Genomic DNA, 17,963 nt, shown 5'->3' with positions numbered 1-17,963 from the left:
AGGGCATGGGCAGAGCGCCGCCGAGGGCATGGGCAGAGCGCTGCCGAGGGCATGGGCAGAGCGCTGTAAAACCGCGACTCCGGGAATTGGTGCGCATCTTCCAGTGAGTGACACGTGCCTGCGCGGCCCACGGACGTGCCTGGTCCGTAAAATCTGCTTGGGGCTTTGCTGGCTTAACTGTCAAATGTTCCTGGGAGAGACAATGCCATTAAAATACGGGTTTTATAATCAGTCATTTTCATTTGGATGCTGAAGGCAGCTCTCCACTGTTCTGCTTTTATACTCTGTACTGTCAGATATTCCCAAACACCCTACAAAGAGGCTAAGCCTGCAGAGCTGAGATAGTGAATATTTACAGCAGTACTCAGCAGCCAGCATCTCTGAATCTATCAACAGCTCCTTGCAGGAGGAATCAACCTCGTCTATCCCCATCTGCACAAGTACTTTAAAGAATAATTTTAGAAAGCAAATGAACCATTGCAGAGCCATTAAAAGAATTAAATAATCCATAAGTAGCAGTAAAACTGTACAATAAGGAGCACTTAATGTTATTAGAAAAGTCAGTTGTGTGTGGACAAAGGCTGACTGACAAATGAGAAAAATATTTGTTCACTGTGAGTGATCTACAGCAGACCTACAGCCAATGGTACCAGATGGTGGGGCTGGTTTTTTGTAAACACACCTCTTCTAGAACCAAAAAAGCCTGGTTAATTGACCGTGGATCATGGTCCCATAAACTAAGCAAAGCTGTGCCTGCACAGTACCATTGGCAGACGGTTCCCATTAGGAAAGCAGTAAAGAAAAGTTTTTGGGTTCTTTGGGAGGCATCTGAATTCACTGGGAAGCACACACACAAAAAAAAGACCTTGAGTAATTATGAATAGATCAGAATAATACAGAGAAGATCTTATTCAACTTTCCATGTCTGTGTTGGATAATACACTCAATTTCAATGGGCAGTCTTCCTTTCAATTCAGCATTTTTAGTCTGTCATCAAGAACACAGAGATACAGAACTAAAGAGGGGTGCAGCTGAGAACTCTATCTCCCACAGAGTGGTTTCATCATATAATAACCATGAAAAGAACATTGATTCTTGACTTGAACTGTTATTTGACAATAAATAAGCATTCTTAACTTTAGTACTGTGATGGTATTTAATCCATGGATTTCAGAAAGGTTTTATACTGTGTAGAGGATGAAAGAAATTTCCAAAGCAAACAGGCATAAAATGTTCCTCAAGGGAAAACTCTGACTCCAGTTATTAATCTGCAACAGCCTTCCCAACCCATGGAACATCTTATTTTGCTTACTGGCATGGGATCACAGCTAATCCTGCTGTATGTCCCTTGAGGATTAACGAGCTGGTTAATGACCAGCAGCAGAGCAGCTCCATTCATTACAGCATATCAGAACCAATTTCTAATTTCGACACTCTGGAGGGAGGGGGTGCCATCCAGAGGGACCTTGACAAGCTGGAGAGGTGGGCCTGTGCAACCTTCAAGAAGTTCAGCAAGGCCAAGTGCAAGGTGCTGCATCTGTGTCAGGGCAATCCCAACCCCAAACACAGGTGGGGCTGACAAGGTGCAGCCTTTGGGAGAACAACTTGGAGTTGTTGTTGGATGAGAAGCTCAACACGCCCCATCAATGTGCATTTGCAGCCCAGAAGGCCAGCCGTGTCCGGGGCTGCATCAAAGGCAGCGTGGGCAGGCAGCAGGCTGAAGGAGCGGATCCTCCCTCTCTGCCCCGCGCTCGTGGGACCCCACCTGGAGCGCTGCACCCAGATCTGCACCCAGCACAAGGACAGGGACCTGCTGGAGCGAGTCCAGAGGAGTCCACAGGATGCTCAGAGGGATGGAGCACCTCTCCTGGGAAGACAGGCTGAGAGAGCTGGGCTTGTTCAGCCAAGAGAAAAGAAGGCACTGAAGAGACTTTAGCATCAGTTTCCTGTTCATAAAGGGGACAAAAGAGAGCTGGAAAGGGACTTTTCACAAGGGCCTGCAGTGATGGAACCGAGGGCAACGGCTTTAAACTGAAAGAGTAAGTTTAGAGATTAGAAAGAAATTCATCACTGGGATGGTGATGAGGCACTGGAATTGTTTGCCCAGAGAAACTCTGGATGCCTTAACCCTGGAAGTGTTCAATGCCAGGTTAGATGAGGCTTTGAGCAACCTGGTCTAGTGGAAGGTGTCCCTTTCTATGGCAGGGAGGTTGGACCTAGGTGGCCTTTAAGGTCCCTTCCAACCCAAACCATTCTGTGGTTCTAAGAATTACAAGATAGCTGACAGTACCTTCAGGTACATTAAATTTTTTCTCTGGTAATATTTTCTTATTCCTATGTTCACAGAGAATAAACTTTCTCTGACCACAAGATGGCCCTCATGGTATATTGTCTGTGCTGTGGTATACAATATCCTTGCCTTATTCATGCTGCACAGCCTGCAATATTCTAGTTCCACTTTATTTATGTATACATATAATCTGTTTCTCACTGGTGCCTTGTGTTAGCAGAAGACAAAGCAAAATTCCTGCATCTGTCAGATTAATTCCCAGGCTCTGGGGCAGCCAGGCTAAGTTTGTGGCTGTGCTGTCCCAACAACCCAGCCCCAGCACAGCCACAAGCACACGCTGTCGCTCCTCACTGCAACCTGCACAGGGGCACACATCCCTGAGGGCACCTCCTGCACACCCATGGCCACGGCAGAGAGAGCTGGAGAAGAGTCCTTTCCTCATCACTGGGGCCAGCTGCCACCAGGTCAGGTGCCAGGTAGGCAGAGCTCTTCCTTGTTCTCTCCCATCATGAGGTTTTGCATCTCTTGCTAGTCACTGCTTTCTGGTATTATATTTTGTAGGCATATTTGATCTGGCATTGTTTCATTTCTTGTGTTTTCTCCCCAAAAACCACATGATCGAGCACAGTGATGTCAAGTAAGTGAGTGAAATTGCATCTTTCAGTCTCTGGCTTCCGTGGCATCCTCTGCAGCCTTCAGCTCTATTGACAGGGCTCAGGGATAGCTCTTTTTTAAGGTTTCTGCTGGTCTAGAATTGGGGAATTTCCATAAGAGAGCTTCCTGAAAGGTTAGATCAAGGTGATCCAAAGGAGGCCAAAGAATTAAATATATAGCCTCCTGCCTAGAAACTTACTAGTTTTCCTGACTGAAAGTGTTCAAAATTGTAAAATGTTACAACAAGGAGTGCCAGCAGGATGAAGGACAGCCCTGTCTTAGCTCAGTTGAGCTGGGATAATTTCAGGATGATGTGAGGCTGATATGGTAAAGCATAGGGATATCCCAGAACAGGACAGGATACCAATCATGCTTCAAATATGTCTCTTGAACAAAAGAGTAACAACAAGTCCACATATTAGTCAGGCATGCCTGTTCCCCATGGGCATCCAGTGCTCCAAAATGGAGACAAGAAGAACTGCTGGGAAAAAAAAAAAAAAAAAGCTGTAGGTATGAACAACAAGAGAAGCCCTTGCACAGCCACATATCAAGGAGCCAAGAGGCTGTGAAAAAATGGCCACACTGGAGAAAGAGTGATGGAGAAAGAGGTAAAGGGTGCCCAGCAGCTTTAAGTCTTTAATTCTTTCTTTCTCCTGAAAGAAATTAATGTGTAGAAGCTTCTCCTCAAAACTCTCTATCATGTTGAAAAATTTGGTTGACAGTTCTTTCATGAAAGAAAAAACAATGAGATTGTATGTCTTCTGCCCAGAATGGAACCAAAGAAATCAGACTGAAAAGCATGAAAATCTTCAAGGGAAAAGACTTTTGCTCTTCAAATCATTGATAGACTGGATGCAGATACCAAAGGGATTTGGGGTTGGTTTTTTTTATGTCAATGAAGCAATATTGCAGTCTCCATAAAACCGAAGAGAAGCCTAGATATCACTGAAAATAACATCACCTGCTGCCCACTTCCCCACTGGTCTGGTGCACAACAAGTCACTGAAATATATCCAGACCAATTTATGTCACTGTGCTGTCTCTGCTGCTTGGCTGTGGAGGCAGATGTGTTAAAGAGAGAACTTTGGCTTTAGATGCTCTTTGTTAGGTCCCAGCCATCTGCTAAGAGGCAAAATAAATGATCTTAGTCTCTGCATGAAAAATTAAGCAATGAGGATGGAAAATATAATTTTATAAATATATATATATATTATATTTTATGTAAAAGTATTTAATCAAATTTAAAATAAGCATGAGTCTGTCTGGCTATCTCTGTGAACTATGATGCCCAAATTGGACAACAAATCAAAAGTAGCTACAGAGAAGTATAAAACAAACATTAAAATGGCACCATGTCATTTTTGCACTAGTCCAGAAAGAAAAGATGCAATTAAATAACTTCAGGCTTTTCTTGAGAACAGTATCCATAAAAGTACCAGTAACAGGAATTAGACACTTGTTAAAACCCATTACTATTTATTTGAAAGTAAAAAATACTTTCAATTTCAGGTAATTCTGAAATGAGTTTCAATTTTCAATGGGAAAGTTATATGACCTGAAAAAACTTGTTTAGAGAACCTATTACATTACTTTCTATCAGTCTGAGACATGACTTTCAACCACAAATTAAATTCCATTCCCAGGAACTTAAATTTGGAAAAAAAAAAAAAAAATACCAGAAATTTCCAAGACAACCTCTGCCATAGCTAGCAGCTTTCAGCATCCCAGCTCCCAAAGCTCTCTTCTGCTGCTGAAACAAGACCATGAGTTATCCAAAATGATTTTCTAACACTGGCAGCTAGAACTACGAGCAGCATTTCATCGAAACTACTGAAACTAATTCCTTCTCGTGATATCTTGAATGAGACAAGACATTGTATCACATTGCACACACCAATATTTTGCAGACCATTTCTCTGAATGATGGTGTCTTTATCACAGGTCTTCTATTGAGAGAATATGTGTCAGCAGAGACTCTCTCCACATCCACAGAGAACAACAGCACAAGGCTGAATCTGAGAGGAAGGAAGCTGGAGAATGCCCTGAATGCACACCTTGCACCAGAGCACCACAGTACAGTGTAGCACACTCTCATCTTTGATCAACATTAAATGAAAAGACTTTTTTATTTATCCACTATTCTTAATGCACTATCTCGCCTTAGTACAAATCAAGAGTAATGCCCCAAAAATTAATATAAGTACGCTACCAAGAAATCAGCATAAGCTGCTGAAAATTGGAATGAAAACCAGCTTGACTGAGTCATCAATGAAGATCAGCCTGTCAAAATATTATATAATATCAATTACAATTACTTTGTTCTGCTGTGATTATTCTGCATTCTTGCGAAAAGTAACACAGCTTTTCAGAAACACTGGAACTTGTTAAAACTACAGTCTGCCTTTTAAAAATCCACATCCTCAAAATTTTACTTGTTCAATCAGCCTTTTTGAAATAACACTTTGTGAACACCTTTAAGGACAGATCTTGTAGAATGACTGGCTCTTTGGGCAGTCTCCTCGAAAATTATTTGCACTGTTACTCCCATATTCACTTCTCTGAAGAAATGTAATATTCATACACACATATGTATAAAATCCATACTCACATACACGTGTATACATATTTATATAAACATCCTCATACTCTGGCATTGTATGATGGTCTTTCATGGCTTGTGTCCACGGAAATTAACAATTGTATTTGTTCCAGCAGCATCCATCACAGAAATCCTCCTTGATGCTGGGAACAAATAAACCAGCAGCAGCTCCCAGTTCCTGTGCCCCTGCACCTGGCTCAGCTGTGGGAAGCAGCTGACTGTGACAGTTACAGGATTTCCACTCTGTCCAAGGGCCACGAGAGCCTTTTCAGCTCGTGCAGCACAGGCAAGCAGAGCTTGGGCACTGCTGGGGTACTTAGGCTCACATTCAAGGGTTTTGAACAAAACTGGGGACAGATTTGGGTACTTGGAACAACTTGCTCACCTAAGCCCCAGAAAGGTGGATCTCAGGGGAGGGCAGAGGACATGTAGTGGTAGAAACAGAAGGGTACAGAGCACCCTCTGGAAGAAATGTCCTTTTGAGGCAGCCATCCCTTTGAGCTGCAGCCAGGAGCCCTTGACTATTACGTATTAACAGCAAAAGTGTGCAGAAGCCTGTACCAGGTGTCACCTCTTAATATGTAAAGCGCAAAAAAAAAAAAAAAAAAAAAAACCCTTTGGAGATATAGACATCTCTATATGAAAAATATCTTATTTTTCAGTATTCCTGTGGCATCATACTTATCAGTTATTTCCCTAATCTTTGCCTTAAAAAACATAGCCCTAAGACTTCACTGTAGCCCTAAGATCATTTCCTATTCCACAGAGTACCAGCCTCTTGCTCCTCCAGGGTATCTATTATTCTGCAGGGCTATCAGAGGTGCCTGATAACAGCCCAGTTTTGCTCCTGTTTTGATGCTACCAGACCATCAGAAAAGATTACACACTTTTGTGGGAGCATAATTTGACCTGCTAACCACTTACAACTGGTAATGAAATAGAAATAAAGAACATGATTTGACTTCCAGGGCCAAAAATTAATTTTCTAGGCTGGCAGTTACAGGAAAAAAAAAATCTTTCCATTTATGTACTGAAGATTTTGTCTTTAGTTCCTGGCACATCATTTTAATAGATCTCTGAAACACATTTGAGATTGAAATAGGCCTTTAATGTAGATCAAATATGGGAGACAGGGAACTCTCTGGTTTCAATATTTCTAAGTTATCCTTCCTAAATTGCAATAAATGTCCTTATTCTCTTTCCAGACTCTCTTTTCCCAGTGTTCTCAAAATAACCTATTTAGCTGCCTGTCTGACAGTGATTAGAGAAAAGGCATAATTTTTTGTGAGTGTTCAATTTGACCAAATCTTGGGCAATCTCCTTTGACAAGAACTTCAAGAAAGACAAGAGTAACGCTTTGTAGAGCTCAGAGTCCAAAGACAACACACTCTACTGCATCACAGCAGGTCTTCCTAGGGCATGCTAAGCATTTCCTCATTGCAATTGAAGGAACCAGCCCTGCACATCACCATGCAATTTTGATTGCCAGTACTGAGAAGTAAACACAAACCAGTCCAATTTCAGACCTGTCAAAAGCAAGATCACATTGTCTTCTTGGATGCTCTGAATTGGTGTGGCTAAGAGTGAGGCTGAGCCATGATGAAAGTAATTTCTAATGTTAATCTGTTTGATCTGGCTGTGTGAGGTGCCTGAGACCAATCTTCACATATTATTCCCCTTACAAACATGAGGTTCAGCCTCAGACTGCTTTTTGTTTTGTCCAATGAATTTATAGTCAAAAAGACTGAAAGAGACTGAACTTCAACAAGACATCAGAAAGTCACAGCACAGTACTACTACTACCACTACTAGTAATAATAATAATAATAAAGGATATAATACTATGAGTTGTGTTTGGAAAGCTTAGTGGTAACCCCAGTACTGCCATGATTTACTTTGCTGGGATCCAGCCTTCACAGTCAAATGTACAGCACTTTATGACTTCTCTACAAAAAGGAATCTTTTTACTTGTTCAGAAATATAACTTAATTGTGCCAGCGAAACAAAAAAGTACTTTGAAAAACCAATAGTTTGAAACACACAGTTGCTGTTTCCAGTTCTAGATTCCTTATAGCTAGAGACCAGAGGTTTAAAGTGAAATGTTTTGGGGTCAATATTTGGAGAAGCGCATGCCTCTGTCTCTGGCTCAGTTTTTGAGTATATGCTGTGCCATTCCTCACAGCTAAACAGCTGCTCAAGAAGGATCATCATTACATCTGTTTAATCACTGCTTTCAAACACACGCTTCCCAGATATCTTATGGAATGAAGAACTTCAGAATACTCTTAAGTTCTAAAAGTGTCGTCTCAGTCCTTCCATTTATATCACTAAATGCTAATTCCTTAGATTCTTTCCTTCCTTCCCGAAGTTCCCTAATAGCAATCCTTTTTATAAAGGCTAGTCTGGCTAGACTGTAGCCTTGGATCCAGTTCCTCCTCACCTCCTCAAGGATGTGTGGATTTTCTAGTGAAAGCAGCACATCAACATTTCTAACATGTTGTCATTTGCCTTAGTTCTTTTATAAGGATACATTATCACACCTTGGTTTAGGAGAGCTGTATGGATTAGTGGACCTACAATAACTTAGAAATAGGATTATTAACCTTAAATATCCTATATACACTTTCATCTGGCTACACAGGGAATTCACAGGTTTGATTTATAGCATAAGGTCCTATTCTCTCTACAATGAAACTCTGTCTAATTCCAGTTGGATGACATTAATTTTATTCCCTTCTTTAATTATTTCTACATGAAACAGTAAGTTGAAATTTTGCCAAAGCCACTTGCTTTGCCCTAACCCCTCACATAAGCCATCTTTTGGAAGACTGCTCAAGTAGAGCATCAATTCCTCACTTGCATGAGGTGTTTCAGGCAATACTTTTCCTTTGTGCACCTACCAGTGAGTGTTACAATGTCAGTCCCAGCAAGCTCATTTTCCTTTTACCTTCATTTTTCTAGTTGTACTTTTTGTGGCAAGTTCCCTGATGTTAACCAACGTGTCTCACGTCACACACGGTAGAAAAATCATCCCTCCTCCCTGCTTGGTGTACATTTTAGCACTACATTAAATACTATTAGGTTGTCACTCAGAGGTAACACAAAGAGCCCTTTCACCCTTTCTCCTCAAGGTGCAGAGGGAAAGGACTTCATGAGTACATCTCAGTTCTAAACATTTTCAAGATGACAGAGGGGTTCACAGTTTCTTTTTTCTCATTTAAACACTTCAAGAAGGGCCATAGGCCAAATTCACATTCGGGTCCTTTTCTTTGGAAATGCTCTGGTTCCTACAGGAAGCACAATGGTTCATATGACTTAATTCTACCTCAAAAACTAGCAAGTAAATGAACAGACAGTACCTGAATAGCTTTTCAGTGATCAAATCAAGTCTTTCACCAGATAGGGTCTAAGTTATGCAGCTTTCTTTTGTGTGTGAAAAATCCATTTTTCTTTGCTCATTTGACAGTGAAAGTCACCAGTCTCAGGCTGTTACCGAGGCAGTTATTACATGCTTTAGGTTTGAAAGCAGTGCTCTTAACAACACTATGAAACTGAATTACTTCAAGGAAGCTCTGCCATTTTCCTAGGAAGGGCCAAAAAAATTATGGGGGAAGAAGAAAAGAAAAGTAAGTACAGCTGGTAAATGACAAGAGTATCATTCACTATGGATTTTAAGGTTTTGACATTTATTAATGTCAAATCCCTTCTCCTAAAAGACAGAGATTCCTGATAAGACAGATTTATACATTCCACATGGTAGTTTGTTCATATAGAGTGTAAGAGATTCACATTTAAAGGCCTGCTCTGCGCTTCAGGACTGGAATCTCATTCTTGCATAAACTCCATAGCTGTCCCATTAGAGGAGCTTTGGCACCTCTCTCTGTTCTCTAAAAATCATGAACTATTCCTATCAAGACTTTACATGGAAAATATTCTCAAATATTTATGTGTATGCATAAAGTGAGGCTATATAAGTACAAAAATATTGCAAATAGCAAAAACATAATAAATATTTTTAAAAAGAGGGGGAAGCAGAGAAGGGAGGCAGGTTTCTTGGCTTACTGAATACTTTTAATTGAAAATTTGGCAAAAACAAGAACAACGAGAAAAAGTACATTTCCAGATGAATCTGCTCTTCCTAAATTTGGTTTGGGAGGAAGCCAACAGGACGGAGAAATTAGGAAAGCAATATGACTACACATTTCCCACACTACAGATCACAGTAAAATTGAATGGGTCTCCTGACATTAGATCCTCAGTCCCACTCCTCACTGGTACCCTGATGATGTAAAGCTCTCCCAGGAGGAAAAATATTAAGAAATATATTTGTTTCCACAGAACCCTGTCCACTGCTAAAAAGAGCATCTGAAAACAACAAATTCCAAAACAGACATGAGAAAGTAAAATTTGTGGTTTACCTCTGAAACCTCATCTCAGATATATGCTGTGATTTTGAAAGAACAAAGATATCACCAAACATATAGATTATTAACTTTTTAAAAATTAGATTCTGTGTCTGAATTAGCATTGCCATCTCTTGTTTTACAAAAATAAAACATTTGCAAAGCAAAACATTTCCAATGTGTTACCATTTGCTTTAGTTATCCTATAAAAGATATATTATCGTAGCTTAGTTTAGGAGAGCTGTATATATTAATGCAAATTTACAATAACTTAGTAGAAATAGATTTATTAAATCAAATATCCTATATACATCTAGTACTCCAGTATTTATAGAGCTAAAATGTGTGTTAAAAAAATTTCAGATGTGTTAATACAGCTAGTAGAAATACACCCTGAATAGATAACTGCATTGAGATCCTTCCAGATGTGCACAACCAGTACACATTCTACCAAAATATAAAGGAAAAAAGTGCATCCTAGTGCTTTAATCTTCAAGTATTAGGGCTGTGTCCTGTTATTCAATCAATTTAACCTTATTTTTGAGGTTCATTTCTACCTGTAAAGACAGACATATTAAAATGCTCTTCAAAATTACAGCAATATCCATTGAAACCAAAGTCCCCAAAGTTCAAACATGAAACAGAGCACTGTTTTACTGAGACATACACCAAAACTGGCCTTTCAGAATAATCTGGTGTTAGAGGACTATGCAGCAGCAATACTGATAATTATTAGGGATTAAATTATTCAGTACTGATTGTTTCTTTACAGGAAAGCATGACTTGAGTCCTGAGTACTACTTTTTCATCATGCCATTTGATTTCACAGCTTTGAAAATCCAACTTCCTATTGAGATCTTTCCCAAGCCACTGATCCATGACAGATATCCCAGCTTTGGTAACCACCTGAATGTTGAGCGTTAGACTGGTTTTTCTCCTAACGTACATTCAGTCCAAGCTCTTCACCACAGAAATCAAAGAGCATTTTACAGTGAGGTTACGATTTTCATCCTTGAGGATAATCAGAAATTGACTGTGCAAGGCCCTAAGCAACCAGATCTAAAGTTAGACCTACTTAGACTGATGGCTGGATTAAGCAATTTCCTGAGGTCTCTTCCTACCTACATTATTTTCTGATTCCCTAGAAAAAGCGAAAACAGTAGGTAGAATGAAAAGTTGCAGAAGCAGAACATGATAGGTTTTCACAGCATTCACAGAATTGTTGAATAATATTGCTAGAAATAACATTTTGAAGTGAAGAGGCAGAAGTAACAGCTGGAAAATATTTTGTTGAAGTGTTACTCAATTGTTACTTAAAATGGTCAAGTGAGCTTTCCAAGGCACATGATAGCACAGGCTTTATATACATGAATTCCTTGCCTTCTCCAGCATTTTCAAATGGATGTTTGGATGCTTTACTTTTTCCCAGGTTATCTGACTGAGTTAATTTCTTTTTATTTTCTCTTTTTTTTTTATTTGTTTGTTTTATTTTAATAAAACAGAAAAATATCTACGTAGTACATCACAAATTCTTTGGACTCAAGTGGGGTTGAAAACACCAGAACACACTAAATACCGTTCTTTCTTAGCTGAGCACTAGGATGTGTGCAGCAATTCAGGACTGGTTTAAGAATTCAGAATTTACAGGGGAATGATAAGGAAAGTGCCTGAACACTTCTGGTTCATTTGTGTCAGTCTTGGTACTTTCACTGATGAGAACAAAAGTAATAACATGAAATTCACCTCTTCACAGGGCAATGCTACAAGCCTCAAAGCAGAAAACACTGGAATATTTATCAGCAAAAAATACTGAGCTCTAAAGCGGACAGTTAAGGAATATGTGCATGTCAGTATAAAAGCAACATTTTTTCAGGAATTGCTAGTGAGAATTTTTATTTATGGAGGACAAAAAATCTGTTGAAGATTTAGATATGAAGTGAAAGAAAAATCACCATCAGCTGGGAAATTAGATTGTGTTGTGGCCATTCTGATTAAAGAGACAGAATGAAAATTGGATTTTTCTACAGAAATGCAGCTATTCTGGGGAAAAAAAAAAAAAAAAAAAAAAAAAAAAAAAAAAAAAAAAAAAAAAAAAAAAAGCTTGCACTGAGAATTTAAATGAAGAAGAGAACTCTACTTTCACCTTTCATTTTTGGCAAACTACTTTTGCTCTTTTGTGTCATAGTTTCCTGGCTCATTAGAAGTTTTAAACGGGTTGATTTTTCCATGCTCCGTTCTGTCTCACTGAGATTTGGTGCTCAGTTGCTCACACCCGTGTTCAGAAGCTCACCACACATTGCTGCTGAAACAAAGTCCAGAAGGGATGTCAGCAGCATTGTCCTCTCTCAGGCTCCAGCTAAACACCACTGAAGCACCTGAGCAGCAGAACCAGGCACAGTAAAACCCTCAGCTGCACCCAAGATGAAGCAGAAACAATTACAGCCAAAAGGATGAAAGAGCAACTCCATGACTAGAGTGCTGTGAGCAGAATGGAAAATGAAACACACAGAAGGAAGGACAAGGTGTGTGACTGTGAGGCAGGACAGAGCCCCCCAGCAGATCCACACTCACCCGTGGGAGGGGGCTGGGTGCTCCTCCCCTGCAGCCCCCTTGCATGCACATCTCACTTCAGCCAGACAAAAAAATTCCCTCTCTCCCCTCACTCCCAGCCATGCCTTATCAGCTCAAACTCCTGATTAACTTGCATGACAGATTGTAGCTCAGAGCTCCTGCTCTCTTAGAGAGAGGAACAGTAGCACCACAATCATGCCAACTATTTGCCCACTGAATATAAAGAAGTCCTACTTAATTATAGCAAATTACAGTTGTATGTTATGGCTTTGATATGACTCTAGAGCCCTTCAGAATGAAAAGAAAACCATGGAGTACTGGAGGAAATTCAAGGACAAAGGATTTATCCAAGGATAAAACATCACTATGAAATAAAATTATCATCTGATAATACACTGCCACCGATTTTAATCATGCATTTCAAGCAGATTTCTAGAAATATTTTCAGGTTAAAAGGAAATTCCCTACCCAAGTAACACTGGCTCATGAGTTTGCTAGATAACCATATGTTAGAAAGCAAGAAAATTATATATGCTCTTTCTAAAGATCAAGTTTGGCAACATCACCTAGAAGAGAGAATAGTCCCAGATAAAATTCAGATTAAACCCATTCCATCAGGATCCTAAGAGTTTGTGGCAATACATTTGTTTACTCTTGGTCCCTCACACCCTTTGCCACATCTTTACATATTAGTCATAAATATATACATAATAGTCATAAATAGCAGAATCCCACTCCAGTTTTTGAGAGCAATATCACATACCTTGTTGCAACATGCAGCCTGTTCTCCAAGGAAGGTTTCTGCTTCAAATCTCAAGTGGATCATTGTGCCAACTATCACCAAAGCTGAAGGTTTAGTGCTCTCCTCCACACTCATGTGGAAATCCCAAAATGTTGTTTGCTGAGCACGGCATGCAAGTACGTCACAGCACAGAGTGGAGTAAAAAAAAAATTAGCCTTTCCTGACTACTGTGTTAATTTTTTAGATTATACTTTGGTAGGTTATATTTGTAGTTCCCCTTATGTCTATATAAGAAAGGTTATGAAGAATGCAAATTATCTGATTTACTCGGAGAGGTCTGATAGAGGATTTGATAGTTGATAATGATGCAATAGTTGTGGAGGTTATTTATTGTCTTCTGATTTCTTCAAGACCTTCCTAAAGCTCCGCACAGATGCCCCAAAACTGTTTCCGCACATATTTTTATATAAATGACAGCCTGGCAGAGAACTGGGGAATGTTCTGCTATCCTTCTTCCTGAGGATGCACACCAAACAAGATAACTTTCCTGTTCAAAATCTATTTCTCAATTTTCAGAATTAAAAACATCTGGGTTTTGCATGTCAACTGGTGACATCTTGAAACTCCTCTGAAATAAATGAAAGATCATTTTTCCACTGCTGAACATTCTGACCAAAGCTGAATAATAATTTCACAGTAATTGGAAACCAAACATTATTGATCGTAAAAAAAGAATTTAAAATGGAATTGACTTATAAATTCAAAATGTTTTTCAGCAGCTATCTATAATAGCTTTAGTAGTGTTCCAGAAAAGGTCAGCCAGTATAATTGGGCTGTTTCTGCCCAGGGCACAGGACTGGGCCCCAGTAGAACCATGTTCTATTTCCCATTTAATGTGACTGACCTCCAGCACATCAGTGTCTCCCTGAGGAAAAGGGATACTGACTTGCAAAAGGCTTTGTGATAAGCAGGTGAAAAACAATTTATCACCTCTTGGTCTAATCCTTTCTAATTAATGACATAATAATTGGCTAGGTCTTGTTGCTCATTAGGTCTTGATGTGTTAATTGGTTTATCCTGATGGCTTTATTGAATAGAGCACTTACATGAGATTAATTTCCCATCGATGTATAATACACAAACTCTTTTCTACAGCCATATAAAGCATGTGTGTATGGCTGTATAAACACAGGTTTTATGAATACAGTCTGAAGTATTAAAAGGCCAAATTTAATCTGCATCCTGTTAGTTCTTTCAGAGACAAGATGTGTGAAACCTTGTTATCTTAATTCACTGATAGAGTGGAGGTTTCTCTGCCCATGGCAAAACGTATCTTCTACTTCTCAAGCCAGTAATAATGCATAAAATTCAGTAAATGTGCCTAGTTTCATTACTATGAGTCCTCTGAATCCTTACTGCTCTAAAATTTTCCTAATTTAGGTAAGTGTTCCTAAACCAATATTATGCAAAGATGTAGGAATTTCCTTCACAACATGTAACAGAAAACACCTCTAAAGTACAGAAATGGATATTTTATCAATAAATTAATAGTTCTTTTCCCAAAAATACTATTTTAAACTACTGTTCTGATCCTAAGAAAGATAATATCAAACATGAAAAACGGTATCCTTCAGCTGAACTTCCTTTCTGAAATTATTCTCTATTTTTAAGTGGATATCAGATATGACTCACAGTATTAAGATATACAGTTTGTCTGAGGCTTTGAAGAACAAGAGATATAATTAATTTCTGTTCAGGCTGAGATAATTCATACGGGAATCTATTTGTGTATGACAAATAGAAACTGCTTCTTCAGTCTCAAGCAAGCAGGAGATACTCAAATGAGTGTACTCTAGCCAGGGCTGAGAAGAGTGAATAAATTTGAATTCCAAATAAATGCTGGGTACTCCTGATGTTTTTCCTTTGCCCGGCTCCCCATGTCAGTCAGCACAGAGCCGACACAGGGCAGAGCTCTCTCAGTCCGTGCCCTCCTCCTCCAGCCCTGCTTTATTCTCTCCCCCAGCCCTTTCCCTGCCTCAACTCATCTTTGGTAAGGACAGAACTAGTAACAAGGAAGGCAAAACCACACGATTATATTTGTGTTGGGTCTTTGATGCTCCCTGATTCTCAGCAATTTATAGGTTTCTCCTCATATTTTATTCCAGTTTTTCTTACTACAACAGTTAGACATCCAAATGCACTAGATTGGGTTTTTTGTGTTTGCTCCCCACTTAGATTCACACTGATTACAGAGGGTCCTAGAAATTTTCTCGGAAGTTTTTTTAATGTATGTAAACTTTAATTTGTCCCAATTCTTTTTAATTCATAGCAAAGAGAAAAGATTACCTGGAGATGTTTTGAAGCAATTTTCAATCATTCTGGAATTATCTACTCTAACATATTGAACCACTTCCAGGCCAGGGCATTGAAATCAAAGATTAAAAAACAAAATAACTCATGGGTTTTTTCATAGTTAGAAGAAAACAAGTGTTTGTATAGTTTCAGGATATTATTTCAACACAGCACCATATTGCCTCATATTTGCTAATACAGCATTACCGTATAACTGTCCATCATGTCCACTAGAAATAAAAAACACACCAGTAAGTAATCTATTACAGTCAATATATTACTAGCACTAAGACTTAAGACAGGAATTATGCCAAAATAGTGTGAAGAAATGAATGCCAAAACCCAGAGAGTGCACTAATACCAGGGAAAATGTGTATCTGAATCAGAGCAGAGTGAAAGTGAGAACTGGCCATCAAGCTCTCACCTTTATCATGAGGAAGAGAGTATCCCAGCAGTCACTGTGTATTGAACACAAACACAGGATCAAACTACTGAAAAAACACTCTATCTTCTGTAATAATGTAATATTCTATGTAATAAATATGTTACTTCATTTTTTCCTGCTGCTCAGGAAAAGGAAAAGCAAAAAAATTAAGAATTTTTGTACATATATATGTTATATACATATAGCATTCAAAAGTTATAACATCTTTTTCCTTCTTTTTTGTAGCTGTTCATTTGTTCAGAAGGACAATACGGTCATATCTTCCACTGTAACTCCTAGAAACAAGAAATTAAAATGAAGCAGGGAAGAGTTCAGAGACAGAGCATGAAACAGAAGACAGATTTAGAGAAGAGAAAAAGTTAAATAGAAGGAAAAAATAGCTTGTCTTGATGTTTTTCTCACTGCAGTTTCATTTCATGAAACTGCACAAGAGAGATGCTAGCTGATAATACCTTCACTGCTGATTGGAAGGACCAGGAAGTTTTAGTTTACTAAAAGGAGCAAATATGCTTACTGAACCAGCCACACCAAACACATGAAATGTGCTGTTGTGAAAAGGCACTCAGTTCGACTGCTGGTGTAGAGAAGCTCTCAAGAGAGATCTATGAAAGGTCTTGCACAAAATGTAAACCACATTGCCAAAGCAAAGCAAGCAAAGGACAACTGTTCCAAACACCTGCGTTCTGCTCATCAGTTCGCCGATCACGCCCTCGTGATTTGGTTTTCTTAGAAGCCTGATGATCTCCATGGCAACCTTTCATTAAGCAGTAAAACCTCCACACCCAGATTTGTTAAAGTGTTATGTTCAAGCATTAGGAAACATATGGCTCAAATTTGTAATTTGAGTTTTGTGCCTCAGCTGTTGCAGTTAGAGTCCACCTTCCTCATCTAATGCCAGACAGAGACAAGAAGTAAATACAGACTCTGTGATTTCCTGCTGGGCTGCCATGTTATGGTTTTTCTAATTTACTTTGTCTTGTAAACTCTTCCACACGGGTCTGACCATCTACTCTAGTTCCATTATATTCCTCTTGTCAGCAGCATATTCTTTGTGCTGGGGATTGTGTACTTGGGGTGAATGTTTGGCTCCTTTTTGCATGGAGCGCTCACAGATGGTGAGGTTGTATAGATTTGTGTCCTAAAGGCCGGGTTGTCTCCCCATATGTCAACCCATGTCACTCCATCTCCTCTGCGTGGTGAGCAAAAACAAAATCACAGGCAGAAAGCAAAACAAAAGCAGGCAGCAGAAGACTGAAGGAGCAAGTGTCAAGTGAAATAGCAACTTAGAAATCCTTTGAAGCAAGTCTACATCAGGCCATGTGAAACTGTGGAAAACCATATCACAGTAGGCAAAAGCAAGCTAAGACATTTCTTTTTAAAAATGTCCCAGCGACATTAAAGTAACATGAAATGTGGGAACAGCAGAAGCAGGGACTTTCAGCAACTAATGGGAGTGAGTGAGAAAAAAGACAAGCAGAAGGTCGTTTGATATCTGGATATTTCTGTTTCTGAAACTGTTTTCTGTAAGCCTCAGTCTGGTTAGACAGACAACTGCGATACTGTGTATAGACATATGACACCACATTCAGACTTTCAAGACACCTTTTCACAAAGTATAAAATGGAAGTAAACTGTGACTATTTTAAAAGTAAAGACTCTGAGCTTGGGTCTACCATAGGACATTCAGAAGGACTAGAATTCTTGGAAATTATTTGCTGGCAAGCAAAAGCTGGTCAAGTTTGAAGGCTGAAGAGAATCTTGACACAAAGGACAAGAAAGAATTCAAAATAATGTGGGAGATAAAGAGAGAAATTTGAACATCAATCTTCAAGACTGTAAAACAAAACAGACGGGTAAAATATCACTAAACAAATTGCTGTATTTGGGGGAAGATGCAAAAACTTCAA

At 39.2% G+C, this 17,963-nt stretch overlaps 1 long non-coding RNA gene across 1 annotated transcript; it reads right to left on the bottom strand.

Moving 5' to 3' along the window:
- Positions 1 to 51: 51 nt before the first annotated feature.
- On the bottom strand, positions 52 to 14,220 carry LOC120756649 (uncharacterized). Its single transcript, XR_005702194.1, has 3 exons — positions 14,164 to 14,220; positions 13,281 to 13,418; positions 52 to 190 (listed from the first exon to the last, which is right to left on the bottom strand). It is a non-coding gene; the product is annotated as an uncharacterized LOC120756649 (long non-coding RNA).
- Positions 14,221 to 17,963: the final 3,743 nt, after the last annotated feature.

This window comes from Hirundo rustica, chromosome 9 (assembly GCF_015227805.2).
Source record: "Hirundo rustica isolate bHirRus1 chromosome 9, bHirRus1.pri.v3, whole genome shotgun sequence".
NCBI classification, from domain to species: Eukaryota; Metazoa; Chordata; class Aves; order Passeriformes; family Hirundinidae; genus Hirundo; species Hirundo rustica.
Note: the sequence above shows the minus strand (reverse complement) of the source record. Positions and strands in the feature narration are given on the sequence as shown.